We start from the raw sequence: 18,388 nt of genomic DNA, 5'->3' as shown, positions 1-18,388 counted from the left end.
GGTGTTGCCTTGCTTTGTTTTGTATTTAGAAAGCACAAAAAATGCTGGTCATTCTCTTTGTGTCGATATACTGGAAAATCTGTCTGTCATGTTGTCATTCATCATGATAGCTCTGGCTTGAAATGTGTACATGAATGTTGCATCTGATGCATTAATGGCTCGAAATTTTCATATCGCTTTATGTACTAAACTGAGCTTGCTGTTAAGTGCTAAGTGTTTATCCAAATGTGATCATTTATACCAGCGACCAATTGTACTATAATACCTCCATGCATAAATTGGAGATAGACAGGACAGGGATGTGCACATGAAATAAGCTGCTGTTGCTGCTGATGATGATAATGCATATATCTGAACACAAGAACAGTCTGAGCAAACTAAAGATCATTGTTCTTGCATGACAGTGTTTATCAGCCATTTACACACAAACATAACAAATTGAAGTTTTCTGTTGGACTATAGCTGCTTCTAGAGTCTTCAGATGCCATATTCGCACTGTACAGATGCCTCCCTGTGTATTTTGTGCGTATTTATTGGCATGGAAAAGCTCAAGTTTCGGAAAACATCATGCCACATTGATGTTTCCAAATGAAAACACCGCAAGGATTCAGTGAATGTCTGACACAGGGTACTAACAAGGCTTTTGAACTAATTTGCTTGATTCTGGCATCTGTGCCATTGTGGCTCCCAGCCATAACTGCTGCATTGTAGCTTTGGCTGCTACAAAATTTGATGTCCAGCCAATTGTTTGTTGTTTTAGAACACATTTTCTGATCTTGCCAACAGTTTTTTCATCTATGATAAAAAAGCCTGATAATCAGTTGTCTACAACTTTTTGCATCTTTGATGTTGACGTACCTTATGACCTCGCACATTTAATCCACATGTGAAATGCCTGGAGCGCTGCCGAACAAAATGCCAGAATATTTAGCCTCCTTCGTCTCTGCCATCATTTCCCTTTTCAGGTGTTTACGTAGCAGTAGGGGTGGGAGAATATTCGAAGTGTTGATTACGAATATGATATTACACGTGAACTATTTATATTCGCATTTGAAAATGAACTATTCAGTAATACTGAATATATGATATCAGTTTTGTTACTGTTCTCTGTCTGCTAGACAAAGCATTGCAAATTATCAGAAGTAAAATGAAAAAATGTTTTATAGGATTGCAGATGCACAATGGATAATGCAAGTTTTGTTTTCTGTTTTGCAATTAAAGGCAGGCGCTGGATGTGGGCGAGTTGGTGTAACATACTTGAAGAAAAAGCAGCGCAATATAGACAAAGACGAAAGGAAGACGGGTACAACGCACAGGGGCCCGTCTGTTGTACCTGTCTTCTTTTCGTCCTCGTCTCTTCTGCGCTGCTTCTTCTTCTATGGAAGACCTACATTACAACCTGTGAGGTTTGCTTGTATTGTTATTTAGTGTTTTGGCAGTTATGTAACATTTTTGTCTTCTACTCTACGACCAATCATGTTTTAATTGCAATCGGCCCTTTTACATGTGTAAAAAGAACACATGTCCTTCAGCATCTTTTTGTCCTTCTGTTTATAGAACTTCTGATCGTGTTTTGGCAATAATTTATTTAGTGTTTCTTTAAATTTCCGTTCCATACCGTAGCCAGTCATTCTTGGAAAGCTTGTTTGCAACCATGCTCAGGTGAGGTTGAGAGGCTATTTGTGCTGTTTTTACTGATAATTAGCGATTTCAGGGCTAAAACTTATTATTTGCCCCTGATAACTGTCTATTTTGGACTTATCAGTACAGGCGTGGTAACTAAAGTACTACACAGAAATAATTATCTCAGCTGTAAATACTTATATGTGTCTACGTTTTACTATTCAATATTTGATATGATAGTCTATACTTACTATTCGTATTCAGTTCGTAATAAAAGAATGTGATGTCCTACCACCTCTACCTAACAGTTGGATAAATTTGTCTTCTGTTTGCAGAGAAAAATGTGAGGTCAGTCCCGTCTTCAGGAATGGCCAGCTTTACTTTTGTGAAATGTTCTTTATAAATAATGTTGCAATATGAAATGAATTACACTGATTCCAGAAAGTTACTCATGTTATTTGAACCGATATATATGTGGCCATGAAAAAGATAGGTTAATTTTAGAAATATATTTTGTCTAGAAGATGGCTTAGTATGTCTCTCCAGTGTTTCCTACCAGCCTCCTTTACTTATTGCAAGGCCTAATCAATTCTTCAGAATGGCTCTTTGGTTAGCGTCAAATGTCATCCACTGTTTGTGGTAAGACATTCATAACTCTGACGTCTCACACCCAGCAAGCATAGGGTTCAGCTTTGACCATGACCTGAACTCGATAATAAAGGATGACACTGGAGATTTTGCCTTTCTGTGGAGTTTGCAGCAAAGACAGTTAATTGCATTTGTTAACAGTACACTCATTTAGGCTGGTTAGTACAAAACAGCAGCTTTAAACAGCATGGCACAGGACAGCACACAGCGAAAGAACCACAGGACGGAGCACTGACTAGCAACCAAATACTTGCTTTCCAGGAGCAATTTCTTGATCGAGTACACCGCCCATCTTCCTGGAACTTGGCTGCCATTTTTCTGATTTACGGCGTCTTCATTGTCACACAGCAGGCCCACACCATGAAACGCTAGTTTCTGGATGTGTAAACATCCCCCCGATGTCATCCCCTTAGTGCCCTGACAAGCTTTGTGCGGTGGGCGCACATCGGGGGCTCCAGTGTGTGTCATAGGTGGCAATAAGAGCGGAGGAAGCGTCTTGATTGTCCTGAGCGCAAACGGCGAGTTATCGGTGTATTTCTTTACCACTTACGAACCAATCACATGACGAGGAGGGGGAGCACAATGAGTGGCAGTCGCCTCCTTCCCCTCCGATGTAACTGGGATGCGCGGTGCCGGGTGCCCACTGCGTTGCCACCTGTGTAACTTTGCTGTAACGTAAAGAACATTCCTGGAGCTTATGATAACTTACCATCATGCTCAACTGCGGGTGGCGGTAACGCGTTTCAAGAGTATGGGTTCAATGCACGCCATGTGCTTGAACTCGTCAGGCCTGCTGCTAAGAAAATTTGAAAAAACAATAACCGCGACTTTGTGCGAAATCCGTCATCGATACGAAGCAAGCCTAATGATTTGGAATATTGTCTCTGCCATAGTGCGCAAAAGAAAGCGGCAGATATGCCTGTGTGCACTGACAGCAGTGAAATTTGCTCCCTTATATCGTAATAACAGTGAATTGTAGGAACTCGGATTTTAAAGAAAGTCCGGTGGTTTGGCAGAAACTGCAGCATAGCAGCGGTGTATATGTTGTTCTCATCTGTATGAAATGAGCAACGCATACTTCTGTGAGGCCAACGTTTCTTTCAAATAACTGTGACTTTTTACTCAGCTGTTGTGCCTTGGTGTTGACAAAATGATTACCGCAGTTCAATATCGCCGCTAGTATTTCGAAACCGAAACGCGCCAGAACGCAGTTTCGTTTTCATTCGAGCGCGGTCGCGCCCCACGCGGCTATTTTGCAAAACGAGTTTGGAGAGAGTGGCGCGCAGCAGCGAAAGAAGGTTGGCTGGTCGAGCAGGCGTGCGTGAAGTCACCGACGTTGGCTCGCAGGTTGTGCTGAGCGTGTTGTTTCTCGTGTGCTTGTGCGAATCCCTGCGATGTGACCACCGACGTATATCAAGCATTGTGGTTGGAGTTACCTTCAGAGGATGTACTGCTCAGACGAGGATTATTAACCAGGCGAAGACACCGTCATCCCGTCATCTCGCGTTGGTCACCGGCCCACACACCAGGTAAGAGCCGGCGGCAGGTTGTCATCACGGATTTGTTGTCGAGGGAGATCCTTGTTTGGGCGCGCATTGGAATGTTGTTTATGGGAAGGCGAAGCTCCTGCCTGGCAGGTGTTTCTAAAGTGGTGTGTGGACTCTGTGGAAGCAAGGAACCGCAGTGGCGGCCTTGTGCTGATGTTTGAAATTTCACGACAAGATTGGTGGGATGCCCGGCTGAGCGCGAGTCCAGTTTGCGATCACGTGTTTCGCTTGACTTTTCAATAAGGTGATCTTGTGCCGGTGCGCGTAAGTTTAATTTCCAGTGTGAAGTAAATTATCTTAAACGTGTCGAAACGACTATCGGTCAGAAACGTGGAAACATGAATGAATTCTGACTTGCCTGGAGTGACGAAATTTCGAAGAATTCAAGTTCAACCGACTGCACCGGCGCATGAAGTGGCACCCGACATTCAAATTCGCTGCAGCATGCCCCATTCGCACTATTTTGTCTACATTCTTCCGGAACGACAATGCTGCTTTAGCACATATTTTGACATGTTCAGTCGTGAACGTGGCTGTGGGGGTCGCGCGGCGTACGCGTACATGTTGTATAGGTCAGTGTAGTTCTTGTGTACAGAGCTCAACTGATGAGGACTTCTCTGTGTTTACGTGATCATTGACACGATTTCCCTCAGATGTCTTCTGAAAATCCAGCTGACTCGGGACCCACGGGAGAGTTGATCCGGATCCTCATCAATTTCAGTTCGCACCACTACAAGGCACACGCTTGTTGTTCACTTATCAATTACACCGAGGCGATTTTTTTTTTTTCTTGCGGTGCCTTTTCAAAAGGAACGTGACATCAGCAGATTCCGAAAACTCGCGCGAACAAATTGTCGAGCTTCTCTGGTGTTCCCTTTCACTCGCTTCCTGTACAGGTAAGCATTTTACGACTCCCAAGGCATCGCCAGCGATACGTTGCCTTTCTGTACTTATTAGCATTCCTCGCGCGCTCAAAGAAGCCGTCTTCGAGGAAAAAGATATACTATGACAGAAGATAACAGCTTGCGCAAAACGCGTAAGCAGCTTTCTCAAAGCGTGTACAACGCGGCGGATGAAGCGCATACCACCTGATTCATACGGGACGTTTTCGTTTCAGCCGTTTTCGTCTGTGAGGTAGGCGGGGGCATTTCGCTTTCGCACTCCTCTTCCCCTCGCGCTGTACTGGCGCTCGGCCAAGCCAACGGCCAGCGCGGTGTCGGCTGCCAGTAGGATCACCGCATCGTTTTGATACAGTGCACCTGTCACGATCGGCCAGGATCGCGGCGACAACAATGCGCGCTCTGTGTGGAATCGCGGCTGCAACCGCCTGCTCGCTTATTCTCCCGTCACGTCCTTGGGTCTGCCAAGTGCGGTCAGTAACTGCGCGGGGCGTGACTCGAGTTCGCGGCGCTCTTTAGTAGAATATCTTGTGGAGGCGCCGTGGGAGTTCGGACAATTTCGTCGAAATGGACGGACGTACCTAGCTCTTTTGTTTGTTTTGGGGCCAGTCAACTGCACCTGATGTCGGGGCGCCGTGCCTCGTGCTGTTTATTTTCTTTAGTCTTCCGGTAGAAATTCGCGTTTCCATCCTTGCGCGTCGTCAACCGTATGCAATTGTTGCTTTGTGGGTTCTGTGAGCGACCACCCACTTTGTTTCAGCCCTGTACCAATGTGTGACCGTTGGGGTTGGAATGGCATGTCGTGCCGCGAAGAGAGAGAGACGGCGAAGAAAGTCAAAGCCTAGTGCATTTAATGGTTTCGTGGTACCCGCAGAGCGCCAGAGAGAGATGAGTACGAAAACAAAGCCGGCGGTTCATTCAAGGTCCGCTCGCGTGCATCTCCCGACGTCGACGATCAGGGCTGGAAAAGTCGTCTTGTTCGTGTACACAGATATAAGTGGTTGCATTCCACTTTCCCAAGAATCATTCCAGTAGTGCTTTACCTGTTATAGTGTTTTCCGCAGACGTGTTCATTTTGACGTCACGTCTAACTCTCGTAACTACTACTATGGAAGCTCAGCATAACTTGTCTCAAAGCCATTGATGTCTGACTCAGCGCATATACAGTGTATATATATTCTAGTACACTGTAGCGCATATGTGGCCTCATGAGAGCGTGCATGATCGTGTGTAGTAATATATATATATAAGAAGCGAAATTGAAGCCAAAGAGCAGTGAAGTCATGTTTGCTTAGCAGAAATCCTGTGACGTGCCACTTTCGAGATACGAAATGCATTGCAGTCCCAGTGTACAGTTTCCAAAACGCGTGACCCTAACAGTTCGCGGCAATCTTAACTGGATCGAACACTGAGGCAATGTTTTGCAGATGTTGGGGACGCACATCTCGAAAGTGGCGCTAGTTTCGCAGTTATAGCACTTGCCCTAAAGTACACAGTTGAAAAAATAATTAACACATTTTAGGCAATTAGCGAAATTAGTCACAATTTTCTTGTTCCTAATGTCCGCCTATAGCCTATGTGCAAACAGAACTGATGTTTAGATTCGACAGCCTTTTTTTTTTTACATATCCCGCGTAATGAGAAGCATAAAAAAAGGAACAAAAACGAGGCAAAAATGTACTGGTATTCATACAAAGAATTCATGTCTATGTCAGTAGTACAGCAGTACGGTCTTCTTGTATGACCATCGTGCCGCATATATATATATATATATATATATATATATATATATATATATATATATTCGATATTGCTTTCTTACATGTGCCCTAAAGTAAATAATTAATTAGCACAGTTACGTAATTAGCACAATTATCGTTGAAGCTTTCCTTGGCGCTAAGGTCCGCCAATCCACGTAGCCTATCTGCAAGAACGGCAGGGGCCTAGGCGCGACAGTTTCTCTTATGACAAAGTGTTCCGCATAAAAAGGAACACCTGGTATAACGTCGATCTCGGAGAAGAAAAAAAAGCAATGTAGCTGGAAGCCAGCGCTGGTTCAGTCGTTTACGGTGTTCCATCGTCTTTTTCTGGCGCTGTAATTTTGTAACCGTGAGTTACGATTAATTCGTTACCAACCGAAACTCACGCTTTGAGATGTATTTGTTCACATTAAAAGCGTTCAGCTAACATTTTGCCAACTGTTCGTGTCGCGGTCCGTCGTCTCTAGAACTTCACGTGCAGAGCACAGCACGGGACTCGCAAGTGTCATCAACGACTCGGGTCATCAACGGCGACATTACACAAGGCATGCGGACCGTGACTGAGATGAAGGCGACACTGTCGCGGCTACGAGGACCTGACTAGTCCCAGATGCGCAATACTTGCTCCTGCCACAGCGCTTGCGTTGTTAGTGACGGTTGCGCCGAGGGGCCCCGGACTCGCCCGCAGCAGAAGCGCGTGCGGAAAGGCAATCTTCTCGCCCGTCTCGTTGATTTCGTCGTCTCCTCGCGTTACACACACACGCCTCTGGGTTACCGCCTCGCTTGTCACTTTTTTCAGGCCGTCTATCAACCAGGAGCTGCAATTCGCGGTTGTGTCGTAGCAGCTATGGTGCTATCCTGGGTCCTTGTATGAAGTTTTGAAACCACTATATAGGGGCGCGTGAGCAGACATGTCGTTTTTGTTGATTCAAAGCGCCGCAGATTGGAAAGGAAAAGTGTGATCGTTTCTCTTCCGGTCTTGGCATCCCGTCAACAAATCTTATCATTCGCAGAGTGTTTTGGAAACTCGACTGTTCGCCGGGAAAAGCTGCCCGCTTGCAGGTCCGGAAAAAAGCCGGAAAGTGATTTTCTTCTTTTTTTTTGGGGGGGGGGGGAAGCCTGGCTTTAGTTCTAGTGGCTTTTTTTTTTTCTTTTTTAAGACATTGCTGCCGCTATGAGGCGCACTTGCATTAGCCTTCGAGTTGATAGTATGCGGGAGATACAGCTTCAGCGCAAGGTTCTTTAGGCTCATTACATGTGTAGTCGTCGTCTCCTTTGGTGTAGTGCGCTTCCATTTTTTTTTTTAATCGCCGAAGATGTTATTGCAGTGTTTACTGTTCTGATGCTATATATTTCATTATTTTCGCGCAGTTTGTGCCTTCTGCGGTTCATCGCAGTGCTCGTGGCACTACAGGCGCCCAGTCTGGCGCTCCAGCCCCATTACGTTCAATCTTTCTCGTGTATAACCAGAAATACAAGCAAGCTTCAACTTCAATCGTCTGCTGCTATGCTGCTTAGCCTTGTCCTAGTTTCGTTTTCTTTGTGTAACAGAGCTCGTCTCCGCCGGCTGAGACGTCTAGCTACAGCGAGAAAGTTGTGCTTGGAAAAAAAAAAAGTGAGCTTGGAAAATGAGTGTGCTCGGAGACGAAGCGTGAACGTGAGTGCGGCTCGCGCAATAAGAGCCGCTTTCCTCCAAGTAGTGGGACGAGCGAGCGAAGGTAGCAGACACCGATGGGGCGTCTTTGTCGTTGGCGCTTGCTTGCGGAGCTAACAAACTCTTCCTTCGGCTGTTATACGTGGCGCTCCGGAGCTTCCTCATCCTGCCAGCACGGCTGGAGAAACCGAAGTGTTCCCGAGTATCACAAGCACTGTGTTGAAGACGCGAGACGAGAAAAAGGAAAGCTTGGTAAAGTGCAGGACGCCGTTTTACTTATTTCTTTTCTTTCTTACTCCGCATGGGGCTTAAGTGAGGAAAAATAATCGTGAAAAGAGCTTGGGGTGGGGTGGAAGTCCAAAAGACTTTGCACGCACTCTGTGCTCTTCAGTCTCTCTTTTTCTGTCTGCGTTCTATTCTCTTAGCCTTATGCTAGCAGTACATGTGTTACAGGCACGCCAATGAAAAAAGAAAAATGTTTGAGCTGCATTAGCAAATTACCGTTCTGACAATAGCAAGGAAAGTCACTCTTGCCGTGATAGGAGGCCTGGCGGGAGAGAGAAAAAGGCGAAAAAAAAAAACGATAGACTGGTGGCGCCGCCGCCTTGAAGTTTCCGCACCAGTACGCCGTGACGTCATGAATTTTGACGGCGTCTACTCGCGCCTATGGTTTTAGCTTTTCTCGGTCAAGCTTGTGGAGCGCCGTGTGTTCTGAAAGAGCCAAAGATATAACCTGGCAAGGTTCAAGAACTTCTACTGAGCCACGATGGTCAAAATGCGAAAAATATATTTTGAAATCTGTGACGACACATTGGGGATGGGCTGCGGCGTTCGTGTTCGGACGGGGGAAGAAAACGAACTTTGACCTTCATTTTCTCTTCTAATATGCAACCTTTTGCTGCTAAATTGACCAAAATGGATATTTTTAATATTTTTGGTTGAACGAATACTTTATCAATATAGACTGATATAGTGTTCCTGTTTAATGTCCCTTGAATAAACGCGTTGATTTGTCACATGCGTGGCACGGATCCCTTGTGGGAAGCCGTTGTGGAATATGCGTATCAGGGTTTGTTAATGACCGCGATCTTTTTTTTTTATTTCGCCGGAAGTGGACATAAATATATGCCTGTGAGAGAGAAAATAATGCCGCTATATATTACTCAACTGCACATGGCAGCTTCAATTTGAGCCGAATGCCTGCAGGTTAATTTTTCAGCTATTAACAGATATATGTGGTAAGCGTCATATAACCCACTTATCCTTCATAAAGCCGAGGAAAAGTTTAAAGTGTGATGCCTTGAATACTGAAGGCGTTGCTCAGGAAAGTGGACGATACTATGTAAGCTAACTTTAGCAAAGATGCGCAACGAAAAAAATGAAGAAAAACAAAACACGTTGCGAGTTATAATTGTTGGACCTGCGGTACTTGGTCGTCAGACCTCCGACGACCTATATAATACCGTCGGGTTTTATAATTGTATCTTGCATATTATTTTTTAAACTCTTTTTTTCATTGAACAGCTTGGCTGACGTTAGCTGGGACACATTCCTCACTACTTCCCTTGTCAGGTACGCTCGAGAAGCGACTGGTGCAGTTTACTTGGTGTAATAGGTTACTTTCACCGCCAGGTAATGGCAGGATGAAGTACGAACGCGAGGCGATGATTACAGCAATTGTCCCATAGCTGCGCGACGGGAAGGGTTGTTAGATATGGAGCTGTTTCCTGAGCCTACTTCAAATTCCCCAGACCACTTCGAATCGCGCCACTTCTAAGTAAGGGATGCAGAAACACGGATGACACATTCCAGAGGATCGCTCGAGCCAACAAGTTCACGTGCCAACAAGTTCGTACGCCGCGGGGGATCGAAGGGATCGCCCGGCATTGTTGCAAGGAAAGTGGGTCCCGAAACAAGACGGCTGTGATGTACCGGGAAGGCCTGGCAGCGTCGCACCGGTCGCCTTTGAAGAAGGCATTTGCCACCACAGCGGGGCCGTACCACCGGGAGCAGGTGAGCCTCGGACAATGGAGCCCAATCGTGCCCCTTCTCCGCCTTTAAAGAGAGCATTGCACCACAGCAAGGCAAGACCGCGGGGAGCCGCCGGGTGTGACATCACCGCACGGGTGCCTACCATTGGCCGAAGGTGGCGTCATCGGAGCGGGCTCTCCCATTGGCCGAACATGACGCGACTTCCAGTCCTCGAAGGGTTTAAAAGAAGCATTCCAGAAAGACCAGAGCATTCCCTGATTCACCTCTCTCGAACTTCTTGCGGCGGGCCGCAGCGTCCGAGTTGCTGCCGGCCCGTAATGACTGTACGACTGTTACTTGACTCTCACCTCTCTGTATATAATGTAAAATAAACCCTCCCAAGTTTGTTTTTCATCCCGAAGTCCGTCCTTCAACCCCTACAGGGTGCGAACGCCGCTTATGCGGTAATGCTTGAGGCTCGTCCCGTGAATGGCTGCTGATCCGGCCCGATCGCAATTTGCAAACGCGAGACGCTGTGTGCCCAGCCAGGCCACTGCGGCGGGAACACGGAAGAGAGGTTGCCGAGCAGCATATAGGCCGTGCTCGTCCCCCGTCAGGAACCGGTGTCGTGATCTCCATCGTTTTGCGAATTGCGTCTCACGAGTCGTGCACAACGAGGACCTCGACGTGTTGCAGTGCGGTAGCGTATACGTGGGTTTATTGGGCTGCTCTTAAAACATCGCACTACTCCTCGCCTGCTGTTTAAAAGTTGCTTCACGCGAATAAAAGTCCCTCCCCGCGAAAGAAGCTGCGATCGTTTTTGTTGTCGCGGAAGCTTACTCACTCAGTTCCGAGTGGCATGGGCAGGAAAGCTCCCATAGGCTTGGCTGTTACTTTCCAGCACTATGTGCGAGTACATTGTACTCTGACGCATGAAACCTGGCGCGACTCCCAAGGCAATCCATTACAATTGGGTAGCGCGAAGCGATATCAGTTCGCTCCGCTGCTGCGCTGAGCGCACTTAACACTGTGCGGCACGAGTGTACGTGATCCGGGTTTATTAAATGAGGAGCTCATATCACCTGTGCAGGATAATAGTTTTCATTATGCGTGCCATAAACGCCTTACCGAACGCCTCAGATCGGTATAGTACTCGACGGACTGCAAGATCATTGTTGAGCAGGGTATGGTAACTATAGTTCGGCGTTTTCGCTTTGAAAACGAAAAAAATATACGCCGCATTGCTTTTCTTTTCGCGATTCAGTTTGAACCGAAAAAGGTTATTGAAAGAAAATTTGCCGGAGAGCTAAGCCGAAGGTCGACGCGTGGTTGCGATCCTACGCGTGCTGCGGTGCAATGGTAGCCTGGCGAAATCTATGCAGGTCACCTACCTGCCTGTCGCCCGAGTATATCTTCACTCTTTTCTTATTTGCATATATTGTGCCTGTTGCTACGACCAAAAACGGGGAGCGGAGATGTGTACGCATGCAGAGTGGGTCGGGAGAGCTTGTTGGTCCGGGTCCCTGCTGTCTTCGCGCTGGGCCTAACCGCGGTGTGTATGAACTGGGAAAATTCGCTGTTCATGTCGCGCGGTGGAGCTGTATGTACCTGCAGAACGTTGCGAATAAAGCGCATTCTATCTGTGCTCGGATGTTAAATGTATTCTCTCAATTCCTGCATAGTCGCATCGTTATTGACGGCTTCTCGAATGCTGCGGAATAACCCTATGGCAATGGCGCGTTCCTCTGCTGTGCTCGAGGTCGCGCGCTCGATCCCCACTGCTCTGACCGCTTTCGATGTGGGCGAAATTATCGAAACTAAAAAAAAAAAAAAGAAATGAAAAACGCTCGTGTGTTTAAATACGCGTTTATGAAGGACCTCAGGCGGTCAAAATTCAGATTAATCTGGAGTCCCCCTCCCTTCCTATCCCGCCACTACGGCGTATTCTAATAAGACCGTGGTTTAGGCACGTAAAGCCCCAGAATTAATTTTAATATGTGTTATTCTGTGTATTGGATGCAACTGTACAGTGAAGAGTAGGATGTGCTGCAGCAAATTGTAGCGCCAAAAAATAACGGAACCGGAAATTCAGAGAGGGAAAAAAAAAAGAAAACGGTAAGCTGTCTACGCCGAAAAAACGATCAACCGAAAAAGAAAGGAAAGCGCCGGAGAAAATTAATGTAGAAAGAGAATAGAATAGGAAAACAGAATACAAACTGAGAACGCTGAACTCGAATCATAATTTAGCTGCACGAGGCGAATTTGCCGGTCAAGGTCTTACGGATAAAATCTTTGCACGCGTCCCCCCTCCTCTCTATTTTTAGATTTTCTTTTTTTATCAAGTAGACGATAACGAGTTGCCTTGTGTCGCACCGTCTTTTTTCTTTTTGAACACTATTGACACCCTCGTAATCTCCAGTTAAGATCCTCGTGCACGCATTCTGAGCGTTGCAAAATACATACTGCTGTGCTGTGTATCGTTACAAGTTGCTTAGAAAACAGCGCGTTTCTGAAACCCTATAGTTTTCTGAAAAACGTCTAGAGCAACGGTGTCCTACTAATTTACGTAGACTCGCGCGCTTCCTTCGTCCTCACAACGTAGCGACAAGGGGACCCAGCTTTGTGCAAGCAGTTAGGGCGAACTAGGTTAGCGCAAACGAGCTTATGCGTTCCTAGTTCAGCCGTCTGTGCTGTTCGGTTCTCGTCCTTTTGTGTAGCGCGCTATTCTCCGCTGTCCGTTCCACAATGGTTTGGCGACTATAACTATAGACTTCGCTCCTTTGTACTTCTCTTTTTCGTGCTGTACACTCCGTTCTCTGCTACTACGCTGTGCACTTTTCGCACCCTTACACCATCCACCTGCTGGCTGATGTTCAGGTGTCAGCCGTCGGCGAGACAGTTGCGGGGTTGACAGCAGAATTTCTATTTTATTCGGTCTTCTCGCAGAAAAAAAAAGAAGAAATAAAAAATAAAAATAAAATGCTGTTCGGCGCTGCACAAAGCCCCCCCCCCCCCCCCCTTGTGCAGCCGGGATCACCGGCCCGGCGCGCCTCTATCACGTGACTCGAGTCCGCCTTTTGGACAGTTTGGAGCGTGGTGGAGCTGTGTGTACCCACAGAACGTTGCAAATAAAGCGTCATTCTATCTGTGCTCGGGTATCAAATATATTCTCTCAATTCCAGCATAGTCGCATCGTTATTGACGGTTTCTGAAAAGCCGCGGAATCGCAGTATTAAATTAGGCTGCACTTCAAGTTATGCTTCTGCAGTAGCGAAGCGCTTCCGCTACTAACTTCACAGGGGACGTTGTAAGTTAATAAAAGACGCAAAAACGAAATACAGTTTGTGAATCCTCCTCCTCCCGATGTGTCCGTACCACCTCTGCCGCGACCTAATGAATTTTGACAGCGTCTAATCGAGTTGAGGTAATTGTTTATCGGTAAAGAAAGACTGCATTTGATTCTAAAGGAGCCTGACTCAACCTAGCTAGTTTGGCGTTACTCTTAAAGAGGTGTATCTCTGGACAGCACAAATAAACGTTTTCGTATTGAGTATAACTTGAAGTAGCTGGAAGACTAGGACAGAAGTTGAAAGCAAACACAAGAGGACAGGCGCTGTACAGCCAACTGAAAAATTCATTGTAGGAACAACCAGCTTTATAAGATGTCAAAACACACACACCAGCAATAACCAAAAGGCTGGAAGGCATGCATACTGCCTACAAGTAAAGGAAGGGCTTATCCACAATGTTTATCTCAAGCTTTGTTTGTGACGCTGCGTTGACACATTTATCTTCTGCTTTAACAATGCAATAAGCTTCTGCAATTCTCTATTTTTATTTTTGCGTTCTTTAGAAACCTGTAACACTGAACGCTGGAGTACATGCGCATTTATTGCAATGACCAGCTAATTGGCTACCGTACCTGTTTTTTTACAGGTACGGTAGGCATTGTTCTCCTAAGCAGCAACCGCATGGAATGCATGGAATTTCGACAACGTGTGATCGACGCTTAGTGCTTATAAACGAAGAATGATTGTACTACTTTCTAAGTTATACACAAATAGTAAATATTTGCGTGTCATTTGTTTCTCCTGTCGGAAAACGGTGGGAATACCAGAGAATACAATGTGATTTTGTAACAACTCACTGACGTCATCGGCCATACACAGATGACGCGCAAAGCTCAGAACGGGAATTTGTGGCTTTCATTTTCAGCGCTAATTGGCAAGCCTTCTGCGCCACAGAATGACTGATAGAGTTTTGAAAGAATAGCTTGCTCGTCTACTCAATGTTGATGTCTCTCTGTATAGTATCTGTTAAAGACTGCAACTGGCAAGATAAAAGAAATAATAGGTACGATGCGCATAACGTATTAATTTTTTTTTTTTTTTGTCTCCATTGAACATAGATCTCAGCGTGGACACATTTGATTGCGAAATAAGGAACATATATAATGTAACTTTTTTTTCTGATTTGCCACTCCGAGAAGGAGTAAGTAGGAAAGTTTGTGTGTTCAGTACGTGCTTTAGTATGTGGAACTGTATTTCGCTTTGAGCTCAAACATGCGTAGTGCAAGAAATGTCTCCATTTGCTCAGGGTACCTATTTTATTTGTTATCTCTGTATGTTTGAAGCGGCGAAAGGAAGAAGAAGGCTACATATCCTTAATAATAATAATAATAATAATAATAATATCCTTTATTTCATTAAAATATTACACATTCAAAAAACCGGCCGCCCAAGCCATGAAGGCTTGTCGGGCTATACCCAGCAGTCAGCGACAAGTACTCAAAAAAATAATAATAATAAAGCAGGGTTAGCAAGCTATAAACTGAAGCAATTTACAAAAAGCAAACTACAACGAAAAAGCAGGCTACAACACAAAAGCAAAGTACCACAAACAAAACGTGAGGTACGAGCAAACGCATTGCCAGCTAAAAAAAGATAAAGTGAAACAAACAAGGATACACACTAGTTTCCATTAGTTTCGTTTGGTCTAGATTGGTGTGTATCCTTGTTTGTTTAGGACGGGCTCTAATGACAACTAAACAGAAGAATAATTGGTTTTGAGGTACAGTTTGAGTGTCCGTTTTGATGAGATAAAGTACAGTTCATTGGGTAAAGAATTAAAAACGTTAGGAACATAATATTTTCTGGTATAACGACCAAAACGGGTATAACATCGCGGGGTAGTGAACGCTACCAGCTTATTGAGCACGATCTGTTTGCGGCCTTCACAAGAAATTCAAACTAAAAAGAAAAATGATTCAAACTAAAGTAAACATTCCTTATAACGAAGTGAATGGGCTGGGACATCTACCTCGTTACAAGCGACATTTTTTTTTCAAGATGAGAGAGATGTAGAGGGAGAGACAGAGAGAAAAGGGGAGGGAAGAAAAAAGCATGGACGTCAACTTGAAAACAATCCGATTTGCTACCCTGCGCTAGGGAAAATGGATTTAAAGAGATAGTAAGGGAGTCGGCGTACAATGTTGAAGCGGCACACGTCACCACCATAGCCTAACTCCCCTAGTTCCCTAATTGAGACGAAGAAATCACTCTGCTCGCAGGCGCGTAGACCGCAGGAAGCAAGCGAGTGCTCTGGTCTGTTTTAGAGCACACGTCTGTTGCGACCACAATCCAGCTATTTGTTGCTCTGACATTCGCAGGTGTCACGGGAATGACAATGACTCGGTAAACGTGACATCCAGCCACAGCCGGTGCAACAGAGTTTTGTCACACCTTGGTTCCCCAAAATATAAGGAGACTCCAATAAGAGCGCTAATATATAGGGCTGGACAGGCGGTTAACCGAGGGGCCCGATTTTTATTAGTCATATCATAAGAAGCCAACAAACACTGACACCAAGGACAACATAGGGGAAATTACTTATGCTTAGTAAACGAAATAAAGAAATGATAAATTAATGGGAATTAAAGTGGATGAAAAAACAATTGCTGCAGGTGGGAACCGAACCCGCAAAATGCGAAAGTTGTGGGTTCGGTTCCCACCTGCGGCAAGTTGTTTCTTCTTATCGTTTCTTTCTTTCATTTATTAAGCGCAAGTAATTTCCCCTATGTTGTCCTTGGTGTCAGTGTTTGTTGGCTTCTTATGTGAGCGGCCGACTTGTCTGTCGGTTGTCATCACGCGAACCAGTTAGGCCTAAGGAGCAGCCGGCACGTGGTGGAGTGACCTTCTTCGCAGCGTTATATTTTGCCCCTCCAGTTGGATACAGCCACTGAAACGTGAAAGATTCACTTCGCAATCGCGACTTGCGAAGTGGGACGATGAGGAGCACATAGGCGGTGATGGTAGCGGGCAAGAGGGGGCGAGTCGCATAATACTTACGCCATAGGAGGCTATTGTTTTGTCACATTTCCTGCCGCTCTTCGCTTTCGTGTTTGCGGAGGCATTAGCTCTCGTCGGAGAACAAACCCCCACACCGGGCATGCCGCGCCCCGCCGGTATATAACGCACGTCGCTTCGAGACCGCGGGAGAGAGAGAGAGATCTGCCGCGACCTTCATCGAAAGCGGTCTCGTAAACGGCTCGTTTTGCTGCGTAAAGCTAACACTGTGTGCATGCATCCACCGGCTGCGCGTTGCGACGCGAGTCGGATCCCTCTGCGTGCTTGTGCTGGATGCGCGCACTAAGAGAGGCGTCTCTCCCGCGTCTGATTAAAGGACGCATGCACGCCCGCGTGATAGTGGTCGGTTATGACGAAACAAAGCACAATCCTGCGTGAGGTTTGTTCGGCGCTTAGGTCGGAGCTTTTCGTCACAGCGGAAGCACGCAGGCATACGCAGAAAGACGGCAGAAGCAAATGGAAACGTCAGCGGTGGCAGCGACATCTTGGGGTGTTGTTTTCAGGCCGTGTGCCCATACGGATCGATCTTAAAGGGACACTAAAGGTTAACATTAAGTCAACGTGGACTGTTAAAATACCATCCCAGAAACCTCGAAACGCTTGTTTCGTGCGAAGAGACTTATTTTAGGAGAAAATGCGTTCTGAAGCGTCCGCGTACCTCTAGCGCAGTTCAAATCACCCGCCCTCCGATCGAGGAGTATTGACGTCATGGTCTCATAGTGACGTTGCGCCGTCGGTGAGTAAAACGGCTCCCGCAGACGGCGCTACGGCTTTTCTGCACGAAACGCAAACGCGCGGCCCGAAAGAGCCAAGACAGCCGACAGCAGCGCGAAAGCGGAACTATATGGTGGCTAGCGGAAGGGAAAGCGCACGACGATAAGCTGGTTCTTTATTTTATGACGCCAACTTCGACGCTCGTTGCAATGGATGACCCTGACAACGACACATTAGCTCGCGATGCTGGGCTCGAGTTCAGCGATTTAAGCACTGATGAACGTCACCTGCTGTTGAGGGCTCGCGCTGCCGGCGTCGTTGCGTACTGCTACGACGACGGCCTGCTTTGAAAGGCACTTCACGCGACTTCAGTAAGTCGGCGTTGAACTCGTAATCCTCTGGACGAAAGTGCAGCGAGCACACTACGTGATTTGTCGGCTCTTTGCCAGCGCGCTGTGGCAGAGGTCCGGCACTTAACCACTTCGAACGGAGAGGTTCACTCGTTGGCACACAGTGATAAGTAACGTTCGATTCGCCGCTGCAACTGCCCTTGGCCAAGTTCCGCGGACCGTTCGCGCATCCCACGACATCACATGGACGTGGCATTCTCGCTGCTTGTTCCAAATGCAAGTTTCGCGAGCCAGCAGGACAACCGCAGCACGACGCGATAAAGAAACAACTGAAACTCCAAAGCGCGCGCGGCGCAAAGTCGAGCGCGCAGAGTCGAGCGAAAACGAAACCTTTCGATCACCCATACTACTCAAGGGTAACGTCAAAATGTTATTTTTTCTTAGAATCGAATAGAAGTAGACAAGTAGCATTTTCTTCTGTCTTATAATCTAATGAAATGAACTTTTTAATACGAGTAGTTGAGTACTAGTGACATGAATTATGATGAGGAGTGCTTTCGTCATCGGGCTATAGTACCGGAATGTCGCTGGGGGGTCTCAAATCGTGTCATGCATTTACCTCAATTTCTCGGTTACTAAAGCTCTGTTCGCGATTATATTGACGCCTTAGACGTTCTAGAGCATTGCTTTATCACTTTAACTTGACTTCATAGTAACCTTTAGTGTCCCTTTAATTGCGGTGGGCGAGTACGCGTTTCAGGTGGCACATTCGGACGTAAACGCTGTGAGGTTAATCATCGCGATTGTACTTTTGGATGCGTGGTATTTCTGAATTAACGCTCGTACAACAGAGCGTT

General features: G+C 46.3%; 1 protein-coding gene across 1 annotated transcript in view; it reads left to right on the top strand.

Annotated features, from left to right (window-relative positions):
* The first annotated feature begins 3,560 nt into the window (after window positions 1–3,560).
* The window catches only part of RhoGEF3 (Rho guanine nucleotide exchange factor 3), a 435,033-nt gene continuing 420,205 nt past the window's right edge, over window positions 3,561–18,388 (top strand). Inside the window, exon 1 of the mRNA XM_050186860.3 lies at window positions 3,561–3,800. The gene's annotated coding sequence lies outside the window, so the exon portion shown is untranslated. The remainder of the gene's footprint in view (window positions 3,801–18,388) is intronic.

The sequence above is a fragment of the Dermacentor andersoni genome, chromosome 2, assembly GCF_023375885.2.
Source record: "Dermacentor andersoni chromosome 2, qqDerAnde1_hic_scaffold, whole genome shotgun sequence".
Taxonomy (NCBI): Eukaryota; Metazoa; Arthropoda; class Arachnida; order Ixodida; family Ixodidae; genus Dermacentor; species Dermacentor andersoni.
The sequence above is the reverse complement of the archived record's forward strand: the minus strand, read 5'-3'. Positions and strand labels throughout refer to the sequence as shown.